We start from the raw sequence: 25,137 nt of genomic DNA on the forward strand, positions 1-25,137 counted from the left end.
TCTATTTTTGATGCCGAAACACAATCTGGTGATGAATATGAGCCTAGTGATAATATTGATAATGGTGTTCATGTTGATACTCAACCTAGTAATGATAATGATGTGGAGATTGAACCTCTTGTTGATCTTGATAACCCACAACCTAAGAACAAGAGATATGATAAGAATGATTTTATTGCTAGGAAGCATGGTAAAGAAAGAGAACCATGGGTTTAGAAACCCATGCCCTTTCCTCCCAAATCATCGAAGAAAAAGGATGATGAGGATTTTGAGCGCTTTGCTGAAATGATTAGACCTATGTTTTTGCAAATGCGTTTGACTGATATGCTTAAAATGTCTCCTTATGCTAAGTACATGAAAGATATTGTGACTAATAAAAGAAAGATACCTGATGTTGAGATTTCCACCATGCTTGCTAATTACACTTTTAAGGGTGGAACTCCTAAGAAACTAGGTGATCCCAGAGTGCCCACTATACCTTGCTCCATTAAAGTAAATTATGTTAGAACTGCTTTATGTGATCTTGGAGCCGGTGTTAGTGTTATGCCTCTCTCTTTATATCATAGACTTGAATTGGATAAGTTGACACCTACTGAAATTTCTTTGCAAATGGCCGACAAATCAACTGCTTTACCTATCGGCATTTGCGAGGATGTGCATGTTGTGGTTGCGAACGTTACTATCTTAATGGACTTTGTTATTCTTCATATTCCCGTGGATGATGCCATGGCAGTCATCCTTGGAAGACCCTTTTTAAAAACTGCATGGGCTATTATTGATTGCAACAAAGGCAATGTCACTTTCCATGTTAATGATAATGAGCGCATGGTGCACTTTCCGAAGAAACAATATCGAGTTCATTGCATTAATGCTATTGAAAAATCTTCATCAATTATTATTGGAAGCTTTGAATTCCCTATAACTACTGTCCAGATGAAATATGATATACTTGTTATTGGGGATATGCACACCCCCGTTGAGGTAACCTAGTGATTATTCGAAAATTCTACGGTTTTATGTGATTTGAAAAAAAGTTTGTCAAGGAGACTTGATAAACCTCATTGACGGATTTCTTTTGATGACCATGAGATGGATGAATCTAGAAGTCACAACCTTGTGTTCCCAACTTTTACTTTCTGTTATTTAGTAGAAAAATAATAAATACTGCATTATTTTCCTGTTTTCTGCATTATCCGTTCAATAAAAAATGACCTGAAAATAAAAGTTCTCCAAATGCCGTGAAATTCATGTATGATTTTTTCTGGAATATTTAAGAATTTCTGAGAGAGATAACTAGTCAGGGGGATGCACCAGTGGGCCACGAGCCCAGGAGACGCACACACCCACCTTGGCGCGCCTGGTAGGCTCGTGGGTCCCACATGGCCCCCTCCACTTATTCCAGCACCCATATACTTCGTCTACCTCCAGAAAAAATCATTACACAGCTCAAACCCCTGTTCTTGCTCATTTTGCTGCATTTTTCGATCTCCTTGTGCAAAGCCCCAATGACCAAACTGTTTTGGGGAATTGTTCCTTGGTATGTGACCCCTCCATTAGTCCAATTAGTTTTTATTGTAGTGCTTTATTCATTGCATATTATTGCTTCCTTGGTGACCCTATTCTTGAGCTTTGCATGTTAATTTTAGTTGGTCCCAAGTTGTTTTGATGCATGATATGGCCTCTAGGCACTTGTAGGAGTAGTTGCTATGAGTTTTGTTAAACTTTGTTCAGTTTTATTTTGAGTCACTAAAAATTTCAGAATTATTTTACAAAAAGGAAGATGTATAGGAAGAACTATCATGGTGGTTCCTCAAGCAAAAGGGGTACCCGTCTTGTGATTCGGGAGCCCGATCCTTATCAGCCGAGGAACGCACGGGTGCAACCATGTGAATGGCCTTCCGATGAATTCATGATTGATGCAGGTTTCAAGGATGAGTTTGATACATTTGTTCACAATGCCGGGCTCGAAGAATTCATCTCCAATAAATATGAACAGTATACTACACTCACTTCCTCTTTTGTTCGTAGATTCAAATTTTCAGTTGGTCGTGACAAATCTATACTGTTTGATCTTTATGACAAATCGTATATTATGGGTTTAGAGGATTTTAATAGATTATGCAGGATACCTGATTTGGGTAGTCCCAATGACCCTCCTAAGTCTTTAGTTAGAGATTTTATTTCTAGTATAACTGTTGGAGAAACTAGAGATATTACGCAGGCTACCATGGGGAGCATGCATTTTCTTGCCTTACATTATTTTGCCCTCTTCATAGGTAGATGCATTAACGGCAAGCATGACCATAGTCACCTCCGCGCACCTGACCTTAGTATTCTTAAGAGCGCAGTAACGGGTGATAGAAGTTTCAACATGGGAGCTATAATTGCTAGGAGGCTAAATAATAATGCTAATGAAGGGGATTTCTTCGGTGGGATCTATGCCACTTTCATAGCAAATTCTCTTGGAATACCCATCCGCACAGGAGATCCCCCACTCCACACAACTTTCCTTGATCGCGCCACTATGATACATTATCAGTTCCTTGAGAGGGATAATGAATCCCTCCTATATCGGTTAATATTTAACCAACAACGTGTTTTCCATATTACCCTTCCTGCTCCTGCCTTCTTTGATTTTCAGGGAAAACGGAGATATTACATAACCAGAGGAGGGGCAGAGGAGTATGAGAGGGAGGTGAAGGTTGCTCGCCTCTGTGAGGCTGCTATTCAGGCGGTAGCTGCCGCGTCCTAGTACAACCCCCATTATGATTTGGGATATCGCCTCGACCAGCCGTGGAACTTGACCAACTTAGGACAAAAGCATAAGCTGGGGGGAGTACGTGTCTCTCACCGACTTTATATTCATGCTCACATATTCACTTTGATAGTCGGTGTTAACACTCTTCCATTGTATCATCCATGCTAGTTTATTTCTTTTTCTTGCATTCTTCTCGTGTGTTTGTTTAAAAATGAGAAAAAAAACTAGTTGTAAGTTTACTTTCCCGCATGCTTAGTGGTAATTAAAAAGAAAACCCAAAAACATTTCCCGTTCTTCTTTTGCTTGTTAGGAGCTTTCCCGTGTAAATAGTTTTCTTTTTCTTTGGGTCTAGGTAGAAGACCATGATTAAAATGATTAGTGGCTCTCATATGCCTTATTGTTTATCCGTCAAAGAGCCATCTTACTTTGTCTTCTCCTCTGAATTTTCTTGCAGGTTCTAGCTTAGTCCAATGCACAGACACTCTTATTATTATTCACATCATTCGGTCGTGCAAGTGAAAGGAAATAATGACGATATATGACGAAGTGACTGAGCCTGGAAAAGCTGGTATGAACTCGACCTATTTTGTTTTTGTAAATGTGACTAACTCATCGTTTCTAATTAAGCATTGTTATGAGAGAAACATGTTTGCAATGACAGCTTAGAGATCATAGTTTCTGATGCCATGCTTAATTATCTAGGAGCTTATAATGGTTTGTCTTGGATGCCAACATGAATTTCAAGATGATTATGATGTAGTATGATAGGATGGTATCCTCCTTTGAATGATTCAAGTGGCTTGACTTGGCACATGTTCACGCATGTAGTTGAAACAAAATCAACATAGCCTCTACGATATTCATGTTTATGGTGATTTATATCCTACTCATGCTTGCACTCAACATTGGTTAATTTCAATGCATATTGATGACTATTGTCGCTCTCTAGTTGGTCGCTTCCCAGTCTTTTGCTAGCCTTCATTTGTACTAAGCGGTAATACTACTTGTGCATCCACTTCCATAAACCCAAAGTTGTTCCATATGAGTCCACCATACCTACCTATATGCGGTATCTACCTGCCGTTCCAAGTAAATTTGCATGTGCCACTCTCTAAATCTTCAAATAATAATCTGTTTTGTAGGCCCGAACCGCTCATGTGGTGACAAGGGGCGGTCAGTATCTTCCATGCTGGGCGTGTTATCCTCGATACGTGTTTATTCACCATGACTCACGGGAAAGGGGTCGGTAATCGGAATGTCTTGTTCCATCCTCAAATCAAATCAAAAATATAATTGCAAACAAAACTCCCCCTGGATTGTTGTTGGTATGGACGGCACCCGAGGATTCGACTAGTCATGGAGTGTGATTGATCAGTGGTGGGGGACTCAAAACTTTACTATTCTGTTTGGGAACCGCCTATAATATGTGTAGCATGGAAGATGGTGAAAACTCTTGGTCATCGCGTTGACAATGAAAGCATGCCACCCAAAATTATTGATCTCTGTTTTAAAAAGCTTGAGCTCTGGCACCTCTACAAATCAATGCTTCCCTCTGCGAAGGGCCTATCTATTTATGTTTCTGTTGAGTGATCCTCTTCTTATTAAAAAGCACCAGTTAGAGAGCACCTCCGTCATTTATATGCTTTGCTATTAATTGATATTGAGTATGACTATGACTGGATCTTCTTTGCCATGAGTTACAATTTCCATTCGTCCTTTGGTCTTTGAAGGTGCTCTGCATTTATGTTTTGCGGTCTCAGAAAGGGCTAGCGAGATACCATTTATTCATATTGTATCATGATTATTTTGATTGAAGTGTTGACGTTTGAAACTTATTATTATTGCTCGCTAGTTAATTACGCCATTGATATGAGTATACAATGAGGCCTAAATGTCATTGCTTATGTGGTTAGCTTATGATCTTGCTAAAAATCTGAATATGAGTTAGACATAATTACAACAACAAGATCAAACAGAGTTCGTAAAAGTTTTTCTTTTGTCTCTTTCAGTTTATCAACTGAATTGCTTGAGGACAAGCAAGGCTTTAAGCTTGGGGGAGTTGATACATCTCCAACGTATCTACTTTTCCAAACTCTTTTGCCCATGTCTTGGACTCTAATTTGCATGATTTGAATGAAACTAACTCGGACTGACGTTGTTTTCAGCACAACTGCCATGGTGTTGTTTTTGTGCAGAAATAGAAGTTCTCGGAATGACCTGGAAACTTACGAGGATTTTTTATGGAATATATAAAAAATATCAGAGAAAGAATCAACTAAAGATACGCTGCCAGTGGGCCACGAGCCCTGCACGCGCCCCCCTAAGGCGCGCCTAGCAGGCTCGTGGGGCCCACGTGGCTCCCCCGACTTCATCTCCAACTCCATATAACCTCTCTCGCCCAGGAAAAAATAGGACAAAAGAGTTCATCACGTTTCATGATACGGAGCCGCCGCCACCGCCTGTTCTTCCTCAGGAGGGCGGATCTGGAGTCCGTTCTGGGCTCCGGAGAGTGGAAATCGACGCCGTCGTCATCATCAACCATCCTCCATCACCAATTCCATGATGCTCTCCATCGTTCGTGAGTAATCTCATCGTAGGCTTGCTGGACGGTGATGGGTTGGATGAGATCTATCATGTAATCAAGTTAGTTTTGATGGGGTTTGATCCCTGGTATCCACTATGTTCTAAGATTGATGTTGCTACTACTTTGCTATGCTTAATACTTGTCACTAGGGCCCGAGTGTCATGATTTCAGATCTGAACCTATTATGTTTTCATCAATATATGTGTGTTCTTGATCCTATCTTGCAAGTTGTAGTCACCTACTATGTGTTATGACCAGGCAACCTCGGAGTGACAATAGCGGGAACCTCTCCCGAAGATGACCGTAGTATGAGGATCCCATGTATTCACCATGTGCTAATGCTTTGTTCTGGTTCTCTATTAAAAGGAGACATTAATATCCCTTAGTTTCCATTAGGACCCCGCTTCCACAGAAGGGTAGGACAAAAGATGTCATGCAAGTTCTTTTCCATAAGCACGTATGACTAAATACGGAATACATGCCTACATTACACTGACGAACTGGAGCTAGTTACATATCATCCTATGTTATAACTGTTACATGATGAATGCCATCTGACATAATTATCCATCACCGGTCCAATGCCTACGAGCTTTTCCTATACTGGTCCTTGCTAAGTTACTTTAACGCTACTGTTGCCACACTTGCTATACAACTTACTACTGCTACTCTTACCGCCGCTACCGTTACTATCATACTACTTTGCTACTAAAACTTTGCTGCAGATACTAAGTCTTTCAGGTGTGGTTGAATTGACAACTCAATTGCTAATACTCGAGAGTATTCTTTTGCTCCCCTTCTGTCGAATCAATAAATTTGGGTTGAATACTCTACCCTCAAAAACTATTGCGATCCCCTATACTTGTGGGTTATCATACAACTTCGTGATTCAAATCACCGTCGTCGCACATCCGTTCCGATCTAGCGCCGAACAGACAACACCTCCGCATTCAGCACACGTACATCTCGATGATGATCTCGGCCTTCTTGATCCAGCAAGAGAGATGGAGAAGTAGATGAGTTCTCCGCCAGCGTGACGCCACGCCGGTGTTGGTGATGATCTATTCCTGCAGGGCTGTGCCCGAGCTCCGCACAAATCTAATCTAGAGGAAGAACTACGAGGTATAGGTTTGAGTTGCACGTGGCAAAGTTGTCTCTCAAACTGCCCTAAACCTCTAGTATATATAGGAGGAGCCAAGGGCTGGGGGAAAGCCCTAGGGCGCCGGCCAAAGGAGGCCTTCCTTGGGTCGGCCAAAGTGGGAGGGAGGAGTCCTACTCCAATCCCACTTGGATTAGGACTCCTTCCTTATTTTCCCACCTCTTTTGGATTTTCCACTTTTTCCTCATGGGCTTTCCTTGGATGACTTTGTCAGCCCATTATACCTTATTGTGCATCCAATAAACCCATGTGGACCGCTTGGGGCGTGGTGGGCCCACCTAGTGGCTCCCGGAACCCATTCGTCACTCCCGGTACACTACTGGCAATGCCCGAAAACCTTCCGGAATCCAAACACCAACTTCCTATATATCAATCTTCGTTTCCAGAACATTCTAGAAACCCTCGTGACGTCCGTGATCACATCCGGGACTTCGAACAACCTTTGGTCACCAACACATAGAAGTCAACTATACTAAAATATCACCGAACCTTAAGTGTGCAGACCCTCGGGTTCGAGAACTATCTAGACATGACCCGAGACACTCCTCGGTCAATATCCAATAGCGGGACCTGGATGCCCATATTGGATCCTACATATTCTACGAAGATCTTATCGGTTCAACCTCTGTGCCAAGGATTCTTATAATCCCGTATAACATTCCCTTTGTCCTTCGGTATGTTACTTGCCCGAGATTTGATCGTCGGTATCCCTATACCTATTTTAATCTCGTTACCGACAAGTCTCTTTACTCATTCCGTAATACATGATCCCGTGACTCACACTTGAGTCACATTGCTTGCAAGGCTTATATGTGATGTTGTATTACCGAGTGGGCCCTGAGATACCTCTCCGTCACATGGAGTGACAAATCCCAGTCTTGATCCATGCTAACTCAACGGACACCTTCGGAGATACTTGTAGAGCACCTTTATAGTCACCCAGTTACGTTGTGACATTTGATACACACAAGGTATTCCTCCGGTGTCAGTGAGTTACACGATCTCATGGTCATAGGAATGAATACTTGACAAGCAGAAAACAATAGCAACAAAATGACACGATCACATGCTACGTTCATAGTTTGGGTCTAGTCCATCACATGATTCTCCTAATGATGTGATCCCGTTATCAAGCGACAACACTTGTCTATGGTCAGGAAACCTTGACCATCTTTGATCAACGAGCTAGTCAACTAGAGGCTTACTAGGGACAGTGTTTTGTCTATGTATCCACACATGTATTTGAGTTTCCAATCAATACAATTATATCATGGATAATAAACGATTATCACGAACAAAGAAATATAATAATAACTAATATATTATTGACTCTAGGGCATATTTCCAACATCTCCATGACAGGGTTACTGTGCCACTCTGGAGCAGTTCATGACCTTGTCGAACTACGAGATTTGGTAGTAACTTGATCCTAAGCTTCATGATCACCATCACTAGCTTTCCACTTCAACTAGTGTAGGTGCCATAGGAACATCTTCCTGCGCCCTGCTACTCATTGGTTGAAGAGACGGTTCAATAACTTCATCAAGTTTCCACCATCCTCCCACACAATTCTTTTGAGAGAAACTTTTCTCGAGAAAGGACCTGTTTCTAGAAACAAACACTTTGCTTCCGGATCTGAGATAGGAGGTATACCCAACTGTTTTGGGTATCCTATGAAGATGCATTTATCCGCTTTGGGTTTGAGCTTATCAGGCTAAAACTTTTTCACATAAGTGTCGCAACCCCAAACTTTTAAGAAACGACAGCTTAGGTTTCTCCAAAACATAGTTCATACGGTGTCATCTCAAGGGAATTATGTGGTGCCCTATTTAAAGTGCACGTGGTTGTCTCTAATGTCTAACCCAAAAATGATAGTGCTAATTCGATAAGAGACATCATAGTATGCTCCATATCTTAATAGGGAGTGACTACGATGTTTGGACACACCATCACACCATGGTGTTCCAGGTGGCATTAGTTGTGAAACGATTTCCACATTGTCTTAAATGTCTACCAAACTTGCAACTGAGATATTCATCTCTACGATCATATCGTAGACATTTCATCCTCTTGTCATGACGATCTTCAACCTCACTTTGAAATTACTTGAACCTTTCAATAATTCACAGTTGTGTTTCATCAAGTAAATGTACTAGTATCTACTCAAGTCATTTGTGAAGTAAAAACATAATGATATCCACTGTGTGCCTCGTCACTCATTGGACTGCATACATCAAAATGTATTACTTCCAAGAAGTTACTTTCGTGTTCCATCTCACTGGTAAACGAGGCCTTTAGTCATCGTGCCCATGTGGCATGATTTGCATGCCTCAAGTGATTCAAAATCAAGTGAGTCCAAACGATCCATCTGCATGGAGTTTCTTCATGTGTTGACACCAATAGGCATGGTTCACATGTCTCAACCGATTCAAAAAACGAGTGAGTCCAAACATCCATCAGTATGGAGCTTCTTCATGCGTTTTACACCAAAATGAGTCAAGCGGCAGTGCCACAATGTAATGCCCCAAGTGTGTATTTTCCATATTTGGAACCTTCCATGTGGGACCACCTTGTCATTGATATGAGAGAGTCCTATTGCTTCTCCATCGCCGGCCTTCTTACTCTCCGTCGCCTCTTCCTCCGTTCAGTCCTCCCCTTCGTTCCCCAAGGTGAGGAACGTTCCCCCCTTCCTTCTTCCTCCTTAGATCGGCTGGATCTGCCTTGGTAGAGGTCGCCATGCTCTCTATCGAACAGAGCAGAGCAACAACGTTGGTATGTTCTGTGATGTGTGTGTTGCACTGGTTCTGATGTGGTGCTTGGTAGTAGCAGGGCAGTAGTAGGATAGCGCGGATTGCAGCTGTGCAATAGCAGCAGGGCCGATTCCCTCATGGTGCAGCAACAGCAGCAGAGCAGCACGGTGTCCTCCCTATCGCCGGTGACCCTGCGCGCTGTGCAGAGCACCGAGAGCTCGAAATAGTATTCGTTGGTTCAGTACCTTCCTCTTTCAGATGTCGATGCAGTAGCGCAGTGGTCAGTAGTGTGGGTGTGTTGCACCAGGTCGTGGGTTCGATCCCCCTTCGACCCCCTTTTTCTTATTTGTTCCCCTGTGTCGACAGTAGTTAGCGCAGAGGTGAGATTTAACTTGCTAGCTGCTCTGTTTCTGTCAAGCACAAGGCACTAGCAAGGTGGTTTGCAGCATTGGGCAGATCCATCAGGTCTCGGGTTCGACCCCAGCACCTCCCCTTTTCTTCTATTTTCCCTTTGTTTTCTGTTATTCTTTTCCCTTGCTGTTTCACCACCTTGCAGCCTTGTTCATTGCAGTTATGTAGCTGTTTTGCACAAATAGGTTTGTGTTTAACCTCCTCTAATATCTGCATGGGGATTTTCTGTGTTGATAGCTATGGATCCATGTGTTGCATTGTGTGTGTATGTAGATGCATATGAGTAGAGCAAGTGTAGGGAGTTTTACTCTTGCGGATTGGCAAGAATAGTGTGTTGTTATGTGGATGCACTAGTTGTCTTGTGAAGTGCATCTTATAGATGTAGAGGAGTTTGTGTATGTGTTTGGGTGGTTTCCCCCCTCACCACATGTTTGTGTGTGTGTAGCACTAGTGATGTATGCTTGTGTGTATTCATATGTGGGTTGCACTTTGTGGGTGACATGACACCAGGGGTGTTCCTTTGTGGTGCATGTGTGAGTGTGCACCATCACATGCCCATATGTGAGGGTGTGCATACTCTCTTGTTAGTATAGGAGTTATTTTATTTGTTGTGCTTGTTGCTAGAGATGATGTGGTGATGTGCAAAGCACATAGACATGAGGTCCACCCCTCATGTAACCCCCTTGATGTGGTGTTCATGTGTACATGCTTGTGAAGGTTAGCTCTAGTGAAATGCACATTTGATGTTGCACTATTCACTATGCATGATTTCTTGTAGCTTCTTCCTTCTTAATTTGTGGTCACTTGTTCCAAGTAAGTGCCCACATATTATATATGATTTTGGGGTAGAATCTCCCAAAGAATCCATTGGTGAAATCACTTTTTGCATTGAAACATTTTCTCGAGATGACATATTTTCATTTTTCTTCTACGTTTAGAGCTTGGTTCCATGAGTTGTGGTGAGTATTTGTGTTTGTTTCTTGGTTGTGCTATTAGAGGGTGACCCCCTCTAACTCTTGTTGGTTTCATCTCATGATTAGGATTCCATATGTGCAAGTTATGCCCACTCAAACTAGGCATGTGGCTGAAATTCCAGATTAGTGAAAATCTGAGATTTTCACTAAGTCTGAGAATCTGTTTATATTTTCTTCTCCTGTTGATGAGGTTGTGCTGGTCAATATATTGTGATCTAGCCTTATCTTGAAACTAGAAAGTTGGACCTGATATGTTTGTCTAGCGCCCTGTAAAATTTCATGTCATTTGGAGTCCTGTAGATAGTGTTTTCGCTGCTGTCAAAATGCTTCAGAGCATAGACAGAAAGTGAGAATCTGGAATTTTCACCAAGTCCCTGAAAACTGATGTTTTTGGGCATGTTTGCAGCGTTCTAACTTTCTGTGTTTAATTCCTTTTTGTGTGATTCTTGCTTGTGCTTGTAGTATTCTTGTCTAGCTACAGCCACATATATTATTTGTCATACTTGGGTGGTTGTAGGTGCTTTGCATGTAGCTCACAAAGTGCTATGATGCAGTTTGTGGCAGATTGTGTAGTTTTGACATGTTGATGTTTATGTGTTCTTAGTTGATGATGTGGTGTTCTTCCTTGCTCCACCCCACTCATGTTGGTTTTTTTTATGTCTTGGCAACCTCGGAATACCAGATTTGTGCCATTTGAGTGTGTGGTGATGATTTTGACACGTAGGGCTTCATATCTTGTTTCGTTGATTCCCGTTGATCCGTAGCTCCGATTGTAATGTTCTTTATATGTTTTTGCATTGTTTTCACGAGACGCATCTGATCATGTCATTCTCATGCATGTAAAAATAGGTTAGCATGCAGTCCTGTCCAGGAACATGTATTTACTCCTTATGCATGTGCTAGTGATAGAAATAGTGATGCATGCTCATATTCATCTCATGCATCATGTGATTGTTGCATCTCGTGGTGCTGTTGTTCATTGGATGTTATTCTTATGTTGGGTAGCACCGGGATCGGAGAACGAATACGTGGAGTCAGGAGAGTATGTGCAGGATGATCAAGAACCATTCCAGGCTGAGGATCTCACAGGCAAGATGATATGACCTTGATTCCATCTCTAGACTTGTTATGCTAGATTACATTTCCTTTGTCATATGCTCGCTGCCTACCACTGAAATATTTTCCTCTTGATATGCCATGAACCCAAACACTGATCCCTTCCTAGAAAACTTGAATGGCTAAGTAGGCTTTGCTTAGCTACTAATGTTAGCGTTGCTAGATGCAGGTGCTTTGACTCATGTGATAACATGAGCTTGATACCATTATCTTTAATTAAGTTATTTAATTAATGCACCTATATATTTGGTAAATAACGGAAGGACTGGCCTTTTGCCGAGTGCTTTGTTCCGTTATTGCCGCCATAGTTACCGGCTACCGGTGTTTGATTCCATCTTGATCGCTTCTAACAAGTTCGGGGTTGTTATGGGGACCCCCTCGATAAATCGCGTAGTGTTAAGACTTGTCCGGCAGGACCCAACATTGGTTTTAATTTGCTAATCACTTAATAATAATCTGCATAGGGAATAGCTACCCTGAGGAATTTAATCAACAACCCGGGCCAGTGCTCCACATGAATGTTGGTCCACCCACCTAGCAGTCGGCAAGTCCACCCCAAGGAAACTTGAGGTTTGGTCCTTGTCCACTTTGCATAGATGGTGTTGTCCTCAGACTGAGATACCCGGCTCTTATCAGGGTCGTCGACACACCGGGAGGTCCTGCTAGTCTTGTCTTACCTTAGCGATATATCTTGCGTATAGGAATCCCAATGAAGCTTTGGTTCTCCCCAGAGTTGAGGTTTTCCTCTAAGGAATCTGACGAGATCACGAGATTCGTGATAGAGGATTACTTTGCACCCTGTGTACATTTGTGATGGACTAGTTGGAGCACCCCTGCAAGGTTTAATCTTTCGGAAAGCCGTGCCCGCGGTTATGTGGCAACTTGGAATATTTTGTTAACATCCGGTAATAGATAACTTAAACATAAGCTAATAAAATTGCCAACTGTGTGGGTAACCGTGACTCTCCCCTCGAAGATCTCTCTTCGATCGGGAACATGGTGGGGTTATGATTGACGCAGGTAGGTGTTCAGGATCACTTATTGATCATCTATTATCGACCGCTAGTCTAGACCACCTTCATAAATGTTCTACGTAAGAGAGCCACCATATCAAGCTTAGGATGTTGCAACCTTAAACACTCTACCCTTTCCAACCTAATAACTAGACTAGTTCTGGCACCGAGGTCATAGATTGCTGAGTCCCCGTGGCTCACAGATTCCTTCACAACCCCAACAGGTTTAGGTACCCCAGAGACAGGTGATCCCGACGGCACGCAGCTGACATGGCAGTACGATGAGGAGACCGACCGCCTGTACGTGAACTATCCAGAAGATTGAGGCGTGGTCGTGATCGTGGGCCAGCAGGCAGGGTAGCATAGCCATTTCCCTTGTTTTGTTGTCCATAGCGGAACTACTTTGATTGTATGCGTGATGTACTCTGATATATTTATGAGAAGGCAATTGAACCCCTGATTGTCTATCTGTATTATTATGTATGAGTTGTGATACCTTTTTTGCGAGACGCTTAGAGGCGCTCCTTTCCAATTCGGGGCCTCAATCACCACATCGGAAAGGACCGCATCTTGGTCGTTACAAGTTGGTAATCAGAGCCTTACGACCATAGGAGCCTTTGTGTGATCGTACTTGGCCGAGTCGAGTCTAGAAAATGTTTTGAGTCTTAGTTATATCGAAGAGTAGGATTCTTTTTTCTCCTCTTCCATGCTTTGCTGAGGTTCCCGACATAGGAAATCTTTAATTCTACTCTTTTTCTCGGTCAAATTTTTTTTAGGATCATGCGGGTATTTGTGAAATCTATATGATTTCGATGTGACGGAGTCCTGTCTTGGTGCCTCCTGTCTGCTTTGATTTTCTTCCGGGGAGTTGACCTCCTGGGGATTCTCGCGCACATCGCCATCATTCAGATTTCTGAGTATCTAAGAATTAAGGTGTTCGTTATTGCTTCAATACCGGTAGTGGCGAGATAACCCTGATGTCCCCAGTACTAGTGCAGATTGTTCGGGGGTACTACCACACTTGGTATCGTTGTGATCACGAGGATCTGTTGTACATGAAAGTCCGAGATGCTGGTTGTGTGTTGATAGATGTGATATAGGTGACGGGTTAGTTTAGGAGTTGTGTGATATACTCCTTGTATCCGTGTACCAGATTGCATGACCAGTTATTTCGGGAATTCATAGGTGGGATTTCAAGTAGTATATTATAGGACTATCTTCCTACAGGTGTATGGTCAAGGTTGGGATTCGATGTTTGGTGGGTGCGTTTGTTGACGGTCGTCTTACAGCGGTTCTCGTTGTATCTTAAAGAGTCCTTGTAGCTCGCTACAACTTGGGGATACTTCATATGTCGTGTGCACTGCCTTGCACAGGATGGCTACTGTAAATTCGAGCCCGTGTGATCTTATCCACGAAGATATCGGATGAAATCTGGATGATATGTTTGTTCCGAGCAGTTCTCGCTCATACTTGTTTGCAGTGGTCTTAATCGGAATTTTGTCGTCCGTCACTTTGAGGAAGAATTCTTACTATTTTGTTCGAGTGCAATTGCTTATTCCTGTTCAGATATTCTTGTCTTTTAATTCAGCAACATCTTTAAGTTATTGTGTGGGCTAATATGCTGTTCGTCTTCCGGATGGCTCCACCAACGCGTCAGAACCCAGGGCGTGAGGATATGACGCCACCACCTCCCCTCCGTAGAATCCTCCACTGTCGTCGTCGCCTCCTCCCGCAGAGGCCTGGCAAGCGGTGATGGCTGCTACTAATGCAAACACCCAGATGCTGCTATAGTTGCTGCAAGAGAGAGCCAATCAGCAGCAAGGCAATTTTCAGCACGGTGGCAATCAGTTTGCGAATCTGAGCCAGTTCCTATCGAATCAACCAAAGATATTCACTTCTTGCGACCAGCCATTTGATGCAGAAGATTGGATCCGTGATATGAACAAGCATTTCGAGTGTAGCAATGTGCGTCCGGAGGATTATGTCAAGTTTACAACATTCCAGTTGAAGGGGCAGGCTTCTATATGGTGGCAGCAGCTAAAGGACTCCAGAGGCGCTAGGGTGATTTCTTGGGATGAGTTCTATCGTGACTTCAGGTCCCACTACATCCCTTCTAGCTTTGTGGAGGAGATGCATGAGAAGTTCAAGCGTTTGAAGCAGGGTGGCAATTCCGTGTACAAGTACAACGTTGAGTTCCACGAGCTGGCCCGTTACGCGCTGCAGGATATCCCGGATCAGAAGAGCAAGATTTATCAGTTCAGAGGTGGCTTGAAAGAAGATTTGCAGTTACGTCTTGCCTTGCACGATCTTGAGGAGTTCGACAAGTTCTACAACCTACCTCTCAGAGCAGAGGCAGCCTTGCTCAGGGTGGAGAATTCTAAGAAGCGCTTCAGAGATTCCAGCTCTTCCTCGACTCAGGTGGTTCAGAAGCAACAAAAGTTTTGGGTTTCTCCTCCTCCTCCTCGGCACTCGCAGCAGCTTAAGCACTCAGGTGGTCGTGGTTCTTCCCACCCACCCAACCCTGTCTTCGAGCAGAGATACCAGCATCAGAAGCAAGGGCCTCCTCAGACTCAGTACCGGCAGCCAGCAGATGTCATTTGTTACAAGTGTGGGCAGAAGGGTCACTAAGCCAACAAGTGTACTTCTCAGCTCCGACAACCGCCGCCTCCTCCAGGCAAACCTCCAAGCAACGCTCGTGTCAAGTTCAACCCCAGATCAGCTCGAGTCAACATGGTGAACTCAGCTGAAGCAGACAACTCCTCTGATGTGATCATGGGTAACCTCCTCGTCAATGATATTCCTGCTAAAGTGTTATTTGATTTTGGTGCATCGCATTCGTTTATCTCAAGGCCATTCTCATTTAAGCATGGGTTCCCTACTCGTGATTTGCCTAAGCCTCTCTCAATTGTGTCTCCTGGCAAGATCATGAATTCTCACATGATGGTTCCGGATGTTTCTGTCAAGATGGGCGCTTATGCTTTTCTGGCATCTCCTATTGTCTTGGGCAATTCTGACATCGACTTGATTCTTGGTATGGAATGGCTGGCCATGAACAAGGCGTCAATTGATTGTAAAGCCAAAGAAGTGAAGCTTACCCACTCTTCGGAGGACGTGATTATATTCACGGCGCGTGATGATACAATCTGTCTGTTCTCGTTGTATGAGAAGGGTGAGATCAATCCTATTGCGCAAGTCCCAGTGGTCTGCGGATATGAAGATGTGTTTCCTGAAGAGCTGCCAGGCATGCCTCCGCACACAGAAGTTGAGTTTGTGATTGAGCTTGAACCAGACACAGATCCCGTGTGCAAACGGCCATACAAGCTGGGTCCAGAAGAATTGAAGGAACTTAAGAGGCAACTCGATGAGCAGGAGCGCTTGGGTTTGATCAGACCGAGCTCGTCTCCGTGGGGCTGTGGTGTTCTGTTTGTCAAGAAGAAGGATGGCACGGACCGGCTATGTGTCGATTACTGTCCATTGAGCAAGAAGACAATCAGGAACAAATATCCACTTCCGAACATAACTGAGTTGTTCGAACAGTTGAAAGGTGCTAAGATCTTCTCCAAGCTTGATCTCAGAATGGGCTATCATCAAATTCGCATTCGCGAGGAAGATATTCCAAAGACTTCCTTCAGGACTAGTTTTGGCTCGTATGAGTATACGGTCATGTCTTTTGGTCGGGCATATGCTCCTCCGACATTCTGTCGATTGATGAACTACATTTTCTCTCCGTTCAAGAATGACTTTGTCTTGCCTTATCTTGACGACATTCTAGTCTTTTCTGAAACTGAGGAAGAACATGAAGAACATCTCTGATTGGTGCTTGATAAGCTGAGAGAGTACAAGCTATATGCCAAGTTTTGCATGTGCGAGTTCTGGCTAAAATAAGTGGTGTATCTTGGGCACATTATCTCTGCCGAGGGCATTAAAGTTGATCCGTCCAAGGTTCAGGCCATTGTTGAATGGGATCTTCCGTAGAATGTGAAGCAGCTTCGAAGCTTTCTCGGGCTTGCTCGCTATTGCATAAGGTTCGTTGAGAACTTCTCCAAGATCGCCAAGCCGCTCTCAAGTCTTCTTCAGAAGGGTGTTAAGTATGCTTGGTCTCCAGAGTGTCAACTGGCCTTCGATACACTCAAAGAGAAGCTTACATCCACTCCAGTCTTGGTCCCTCCTGATGATTCCAAGCCGTACCAGGTCTTTTGTGACGCTTCTCTCCACGGTCTTGGTGCAGTCCTGATGCAAGATAAGAAGGTGGTTGCTTATACCTCCACGCAGTTGAAGCCGGCGGAGAACTATCCTGTGCATGATCTCGAGCTAGCAGTTGTGGTACACGCTCTGATGACATGGAGACACCTCTTGTTGGAAGTAAGGTTGAAGTTTTCACTGATCACAAGAGTCTCAAGTACATCTTCACTCAGCCTAACTTGAATCTTCGGCAAACACGTTGGGTGGAAATGCTCTAGGATTTTAATCCGAGTGATGAGTACACGCCAGGCAAAGCTAATGTCGTGGCAGATGCTTTGAGCAGGAAGGCATATTGCAACAGTCTGATTCTGAAACCTCTCCAGCCGGGTCTTTGTGAGTCTTTCAGGAAGCTCAACCTTTAGCTGGTACCTCAGGGATTTCTGGCAAACCTTCAAATCTCTCCTACCTTGGAAGATCAGATCCGAGCAGCACAGCTTCTTGACGCTACGGTGAAGAAGGTCAAGATTGGCGTGGGAAAGATTCTCCCTAAGTATAAGTGCTTCATTGTCGATGCTAGAGACACGTCGTTTTTTGAGGATCGCCTTGTCATCCCGAAAGGTGATCTCCGGAAGGTAATCATGGAGGAAGCTCATAACTCTCTGCTCTCTATTCATCCTGGAAGCTCCAAAATGTACCACGACTTGAAGCAGACCTTCTGGTGGACTCGTATGAAGCATGAGATTGCTCAGTTTGTAAATGAATGTGATGTATGTCGAAGGGTGAAAGCAGAGCATCAACGTCCAGCAGGTCTTTTGCAGCCTTTGCTGATTCCCGAGTGGAAGTTCGATCACATTGAGATGGATTTCGTCACCGGGTTTCCGAAGTCCAAGAAGGGTAATGATCCCATCTTCGTTGTCATCGACAAGTTGAGTAAAGTGGCTCATTTTTTTCCAGTCAAGGAGTCCATTTCAGCAGCTCAACTGGCAGAGTTGTACACCTCCAGGTTTGTCTCTTTGCATGGCGTGCCTATGATGATCTCTTCACATCGCAGAAGTATCTTCACTTCCAAGTTCTGGGACTCCTTCCAGTCTGCTATGGGCACGAAGATCCGCTTCAGCACAGCGTTCCATCCTCAGACTAGTGGTCAAGTGGAGAAAGTGAATCAAGTTCTTGAGGATATGCTGAGAGCATGTGTTATCTCTTTTGCAATGAAGTGGGAAGATTGTTTGCCTTTTGCGGAGTTCTCATATAACAACAGTTATCAAGCTAGTTCTGGCAAGGCTCCGTCTGAAATTCTCTATGGCAGGAAGTGTCGTACCCTGCTCAACTGATCTGAGACCGGTGAGTGTCCGATCCTTGGGAATGATTTGATAGAAGAAGCTGAGGAGATGTGTCCGATCATTCGCGACAACCTCAGAGCAGCTCAGTCCCGTCAGAAGAGCTATTATGATAGCAAGCACCGTGACATGTCTTATGAGCTTGATGACTTCGTTTATCTCAAGGTGTCGCCTATGAAGGGTATGCAGCGCTTTGGCATCAAAGGCAAGCTTACGCCTCGTTTCGTTGGTCCGTTCAGAGTGGTTGGCAAGCGAGGCGATCTTGCGTACCAGCTCGAGCTCCCGTCAAGCATTGCAAATGTCCATGATGTGTTCCATGTTTCTCAGCTTCGGAGGTGCTTCAAGACCCCCGAGCGCACTGTTCATCTTCAAGACATCGACCTTCAGCCTGACCTTTCTTATCGTGAGCATCCAGTTGCGCTTCTCGAGGCGACTGAGCGCAAGACCCGCAACAAGACGTGAAATTTCTCAAAGTGCAATGGTCACACCATTCTGATCAAGAGGCTACTTGGGAACGCGAGGATCACCTCCGTTCCGAATTTCCCGATTTCTTTCAGTCTTAGATCTCGAGGACGAGATATCCTTCGTAGTGTGGGAGAGTTTGTAATGCCCCAAGTGTGTATTTGCCATATTTGGAACCTTACATGTGGGACCACCTTGTCATTGATATGAGAGAGTCCTATTGCTTCTATGAATTCAGGTGTCCTTTTGTTCTTCCCTTGCTTGCATGCATATCATTTCATGTGTTAGGTGTTGTTGCTTTGAGTCATGTGATCTTATGTGGTGATGTGAGTTATGACCTTGTGTGATGTGTGGTTGTAGTAGTGAGAGTGTGTGGTGCTTGTCCTTTCTAAAACCCCTTTGTTGCAATTCCAAAAACCCCTCTAGTTATTTGCAAAACCCCCTCTCCCTTTTATTCCACAAGTGCAATTCCAACTTGTTCCTAACCTGAATTTAAAATGTTCAGGGTTTAGGAAATATTGTGGGAATAAATATGTGCTAGTTTGGTGATTTGTCTTGGGTGCTAAAGGTGCTAGAATAAACACAAAACAGCCACCAATATTGTTATTTTGTATTTATTTCATATGCCCCAAAAAATCATTCCGTTATTTTATTAAAATAACTTGCTAAATTTCAGGCCCACAGACATTTTCCTTTTATTTTTATCTTTTGTAGTTAGCCCTGTAGACCTTTTCTTTTCTCTGTGTTTATTTAAATAGGGAATAGTTCAGGGGTGTTTTCTCTTTATCTGGCGCCCTGGTGGGCTTGCTCCAGCACAGGGTGGCCCATCCCCTTACCTCCCGTGCGGTGGCCCGTATCCTCGTCCTCCCTTCTCCACCTGACGCCGTGTGCACCGCGCCACCTTTCCGTGAGGCGTTGCCGAGAAGGAGCTGCCGCCGTGAGGGCACAACCGTCGAGGTCCCCCCTCATATAAGTGGGCGTCCGTGCCCTCCTCCCTCTCCTAGGGTTCCTCTTCCTCCTCAGCCGCCGCCGCCACCTCTCCCCATCTCCATCTCTTCTTCTTCCTTCTCCTCTGGTAAGTACGGTAGGTAGCCAGAGCAGCCTCGGCCGTCGATCGTCATCCTCTCGTCGCCCTCCGGTCCCGCAGCCATGTCCAGGAGCATGGGGGACTCCCTAGCGCTCCATTTTTGCCCTCGGTGAGGTCGAGGAGCCTCCTCACTGACGGCAGGGACGATGTCTTCGCCGCGGACCCAAAGCCCCCTTCATCATGTTCGGTTCTGCATCAGGGAGCTTCTCCATCGCCGGCCTGCTTCCTCTCCGTCACCTCTTCCTCCATTCAGTCCTCCCCTTTGTTCCCCAAGCTGAGGAACGTTCCCCCCTTCCTTCTTCCTCCTTAGATCGACCGGATCCGACGTGGTAGAGGTCGCCATGCTCTCTGTCGAGCAGAGTAGAGCAGCAGCTTTGGTATGTTGTGTGATGTGTGTGTTGCGCTGGTTGTGACGTGGTGCTTGGTAGTAGCAGGGTAGCAGTAGGATAGCGCGGGTTGCAGCTGTGCAGTAGCAGCAGGGCCGATTTCCTCATGGTGCAGCAACAGCAGCAGAGCAGCACGGTGTCCTCCCTGTCACCGGTGACCCTACGCGCTGTGCAGAGCACCAGGAGCTCGAGATAGTATTCATTGGTTCAGTACCTTCCTCTGTCAGATGTCGATGCAGTAGCGCAGCGGTCAGTAGTGTGGGTGTGTTGCACCAGGTCGTGGGTTCGATCCCCCTTCGACCCCCTTTTTGTAATTTGTTCCCCTGTTTCAACAGTAGTTAGCGCAGAGGTGAGATTTAACTTGCTAGCTGCTCTGTTTCTGTCGAGCACAAGGCACTAGCAAGGTGGTTTGCACCACTGGGCAGATCCATCAGGTCTGGGGTTTGACCCCAGCACCTCCCCTTTTCTTCTATTTTCCCTTTGTTTTCTGTTATTCTTTTCCCTTGCTGTTTCACCACCTTGCAGCCTTGTTCATTGCAGTTACGTAGCTGTTTTGCACGAATAGGTTTGTGTTTAACCTCCTCTAATATCTGCATGGGGGTTTTGTGTGTTGATAGCTATGGATCCATGTGTTGGATTGTGTGTGTATGTAGATGCATATGAGTAGAGAAAGTGTAGGGAGTTTTACTCTTGCACGTTGGCAAGAATAGTGTGTTGTTATGTGGATGCACTAGTTGTCTTGTGAAGTGCATCTTATAGATGTAGAGGAGTTTGTGTATGTGTGTGGGTGGTTTCCCCCCTCGCCACATGTTTGTGTGTGTGTAGCAATAGTGATGTATGCTTGTGTGTATTCATATGTGGGTTGCACTTTGTGGGTGACATGACACCAAGGGTGTTCCTTTGTGGTGCATGTGTGAGTGTGCACCATCACATGCCCATATGTGAGGGTGTGCATACTCTCTTGTTAGTATAGGAGTTATTTTATTTGTTGTGCTTGTTGCTAGAGATGATGTGGTGATGTGCAAAGCACATAGACATGAGGTCAACCTCTCATGTAACCCCCTTGATGTGGTGTTCATGTGTACATGCTTGTGAAGGTTAGCTCTAGTGAAATGCACATTTGATGTTGCACTATTCACTATGCATGATTTCTTGTAGCTTCTTCCTTCTTAATTTGTGGTCACTTGTTCCAAGTAAGTGCCCACATATTATATATGATTTTGGGGTAGAATCTCCCAAACAATCCATTGGTGAAATCACTTTTTGCATTGAAACATTTTCTGGACATGACATATTTTCATGTTCTTCTACGTTTAGAGCTTGGTTCCATGAGTTGTGGTGAGTCTTTGTGTTTGTTTCTTGGTTGTGCTATTAGAGGGTGACCCCCTCTACCTCTTGTTGGTTTCATCTCATGATTAGGATTCCATATGTGCAAGTTATGCCCACTCAAATTAGGCATGTGGCTGAAATTCCAGATTAGTGAAAATCTGAGATTTTCACTAAGTCTGAGAATCTGTTTATATTTTCTTCTCCTGTTGATGAGGTTGTGCTGGTCAATACATTGTGATCTAGCCTTATCTTGAAACTAGAAAGTTGGACCTGATATGTTTGTCTAGCGCCCTGTAAAATTTCATGTCATTTGGAGTCCTGTAGATAGTGGTTTCGCTGCTGTAAAAATGCTTCAGAGCATAGACCGAAAGTGAGAATCTGGAATTTTCACTAAGTCCCTGAAAACTTATGTTTTTGGGCAAGTTTGCAGCGTTCTAACTTTCTGTGTTTAATTCCTTTTTGTGTGATTCTTGCTTGTGCTTGTAGTATTCTTGGCTAGCTACAGCCACATATATTATTTCTCATAGTTGGGTGGCTGTAGGTGCTTTGCATGTAGCTCACAAAGTGCTATGCTGCAGTTTGTGGCAAATTGTTTGGTTTTGACATGTTGATGTTTATGTGTGCTTAGTTTATGATGTGGTGTTATTCCTTGCTCCACCCCATTCATTTTGGTTTGTTTTATGCCTTGGCAACCTGGGAATACCAGATATGTGCCATTTGAGTGTGTGGTGATGATTTTGATTCGTAGGGCTTCATATCTTGTTTCGTTGATTCCCGTTGATCCGTAGCTCCGATTGTAATGTTCTTTATATGGTTTTGCATCGTTTTCACGAGACGCGTCTGATCATGTCATTCTCATGCATGTCAAAATAGGTTAGCATGCAGTCCTGTCCAGGAACATGTATTTACTCCTTATGCATGTGCTAGTGATAGAAATAGTGATGCATGCTCATATTCATCTCATGCATCATGTGATTGTTGCATCTTGAGGTGCTGTTGTTCATTGGATGTTATTCTTATGTTGGGTAGCACCGGGATCGGAGAACGAATACGTGGAGTCAGGAGAGTACGTGCAGGCCGATCAAGAACCATTCTAGGCTGAGGATCTCACAGGCAAGATGATATGACCTTGATTCCATCTCTAGACTTGTTATGCTAGATTACGTTTCCTTTGTCATATGCTCGCTGCCTACCACTGAAATATTTTCCTCTAGATATGCCATGAACCCAAACATTGATCCCTTCCTAGCAAACTTGAATGGCTAAGTAGGCTTTGCGCAGCTACTAATGTTAGCGTTGCTAGATGCAGGTGCTTTGACTCATGTGATAACATGAGATTGATATCATTATCTTTAATTCTGTTATTTAATTAATGCACCTATATATTTGGTAAATAACAGAAGGCCTAGCCTTTTGCTGAGTGCTTTGTTCCGTTATTGCCGCCATAGTTACCGGCTACCGGTGTTTGATTCCATCTTGATCGCTCCTAACACGTTCGGGGTTGTTATGGGGACCCCCTCGATAAATCGCGTAGTGTTAAGACTTGTCCGGCAGGACCCAACATTGGTTTTAATTTGCTAATCACTTAATAATAATCTGCATAGGGAATAGCTACCCCGAGGAATTTAATCAACAACCCGGGCCAGTGCTCCTCATGAGTGTTGGTCCACCCACTAGCAGTCGGCAAGGCCACCCCAAGGAAACTTGAGGTTTGGTCCTTGTCCACTTTGCATAGATGGTGTTGTCCTGAGACTGAGATACGCGGCTCTTATCGGGGTCGTCGACACACCGGGAGGTCCTGCTAGTCTTGTCTTACCTTAGCGGTATATCTTGCGCATAGGAATCCCGGTGAAGCTTTGGTTCTCCCCAGAGTTGAGGTTTTCCTCTAAGGAATCCGACGAGATCACGAGATTCGTGATAGAGGATTACTTTGCGGCCTATGTACGTTTGAGATGGACTAGTTGGAGCACCCCTGCAGGGTTTAATCTTTTGGAAAGCCGTGCCCGCGGTTATGTGGCAACTTGGAATATTTTTTTAACATCCGGTAATAGATAACTTAAACATAAGCTAATAAAATTGCCAACTGTGTACGTAACCGTGATCTCTCTTCGATCGGGAACACGGTGGGGTTATGATTGACGCAGGTAGGTGTTCAGGAGTACTTAGTGATAATCTATTATCGACCGCTAGTCTAGACCACCTTCATAAATGTTCTACGTAAGATAGCCACCATATCAAGCTTAGGATGCTGCAACCTTAAACACTCTACCCTTTCCAACCTAATAACATGACTAGTTCTGGCACCGAGGTCATAGATTGCTGAGTCCCCGTGGCTCACAGATTCCTTCACAACCCCAACAGGTTCAGGTACCCCAGAGACAGGTGATCCCGATGGCATGCAGCTGGCGTGGCAGTACGATGAGGAGACCGACCGCATATACGTGAACTATCCAGAAGATTGAGGCATGGTCGTGATCGTGGGCCAGCAGGCAGGGTAGCATAGCCATTTCCCTTGTTTTGTAGTCCGTAGCGGAACTACTTTGATTGTATGCGTGATGTACTCTGATATATTTATGAGAAGGCAATTGAACCCCTGATTGTCTATCTGTATTATTATGTATGAGCTTTGATACCTTGTTTGAGAGACGCTTAGATGCGCTCCTTTCCAATTCGGGGCCTCGATCCCCAGATCTGAAAGGACCGCATCTTGGTTGTTACACACAAGTAAGTGGTACTATCATTACTACTTTGTATCTTTTGGCATCAAATATTATGAACATGTGTAATACTACGATCAAGATTCAATAAACCATTCATATTAGGTGCATGGCCACTAAAGATATTATTCAAGTAAACAATATAATCATTATTCTTTTTAAATGAATAAACACAATCCAATCATGTTCATGCTCAACGCAAACATCAAACAACATTTAGGTTCAACACTAATCTCAAAAGTAGAGGGAGCATGCGATGGTGATCACATCAACCTTGGAAACACTTCCAACACACATCGGCACCTCACCTTTAGCTAGTCTTCATTTATTCTGTAGCTTTTATTTTGAGTCACTAACACTTAGCAACCGAACCAGTATCTAATACCCCGATGCTACTAGGAGTACCAGTAAAGTACACATCAATATCATGTACATCCAATATACTTTTGTCGACTTTTACAAGCCGTCTCATCCACCAAGTAACTAGGGTAGTTCCGCTTCAGTGACCGTTCCCCTCATAATAGAAGCACTTAGTATCGGGTTTGGGTTCAACCTTGGGTTTCTTTACTTGAGTGCCAACGGGTTTGCCATTTCATGAAGTGTCCCTTTTAACCCTTGCCCTTCTCGAAACTAGTGGTTAAACTAACCATCAACAACTGATGCTCCTACTTGATTTCTACTTTTGTGGTGTCAAACATCGTGAATAGCTCAAGGATCATCATATCTATCCCTGATATGTTATAGTTTATCATGAAGCATTGTAGCTTTGTGGCAGTGACTTTAGAGAACTATGTCAATCACTATCCTATCTGGAAGATCAACTCCCACTCGATTCAAGTGATTGTAGTACCCAAACAATCTCAGCAGATGCT

The sequence above is a fragment of the Hordeum vulgare genome, chromosome 4H, assembly GCF_904849725.1.
Source record: "Hordeum vulgare subsp. vulgare chromosome 4H, MorexV3_pseudomolecules_assembly, whole genome shotgun sequence".
In the NCBI taxonomy this organism is placed as follows: Eukaryota; Viridiplantae; Streptophyta; class Magnoliopsida; order Poales; family Poaceae; genus Hordeum; species Hordeum vulgare.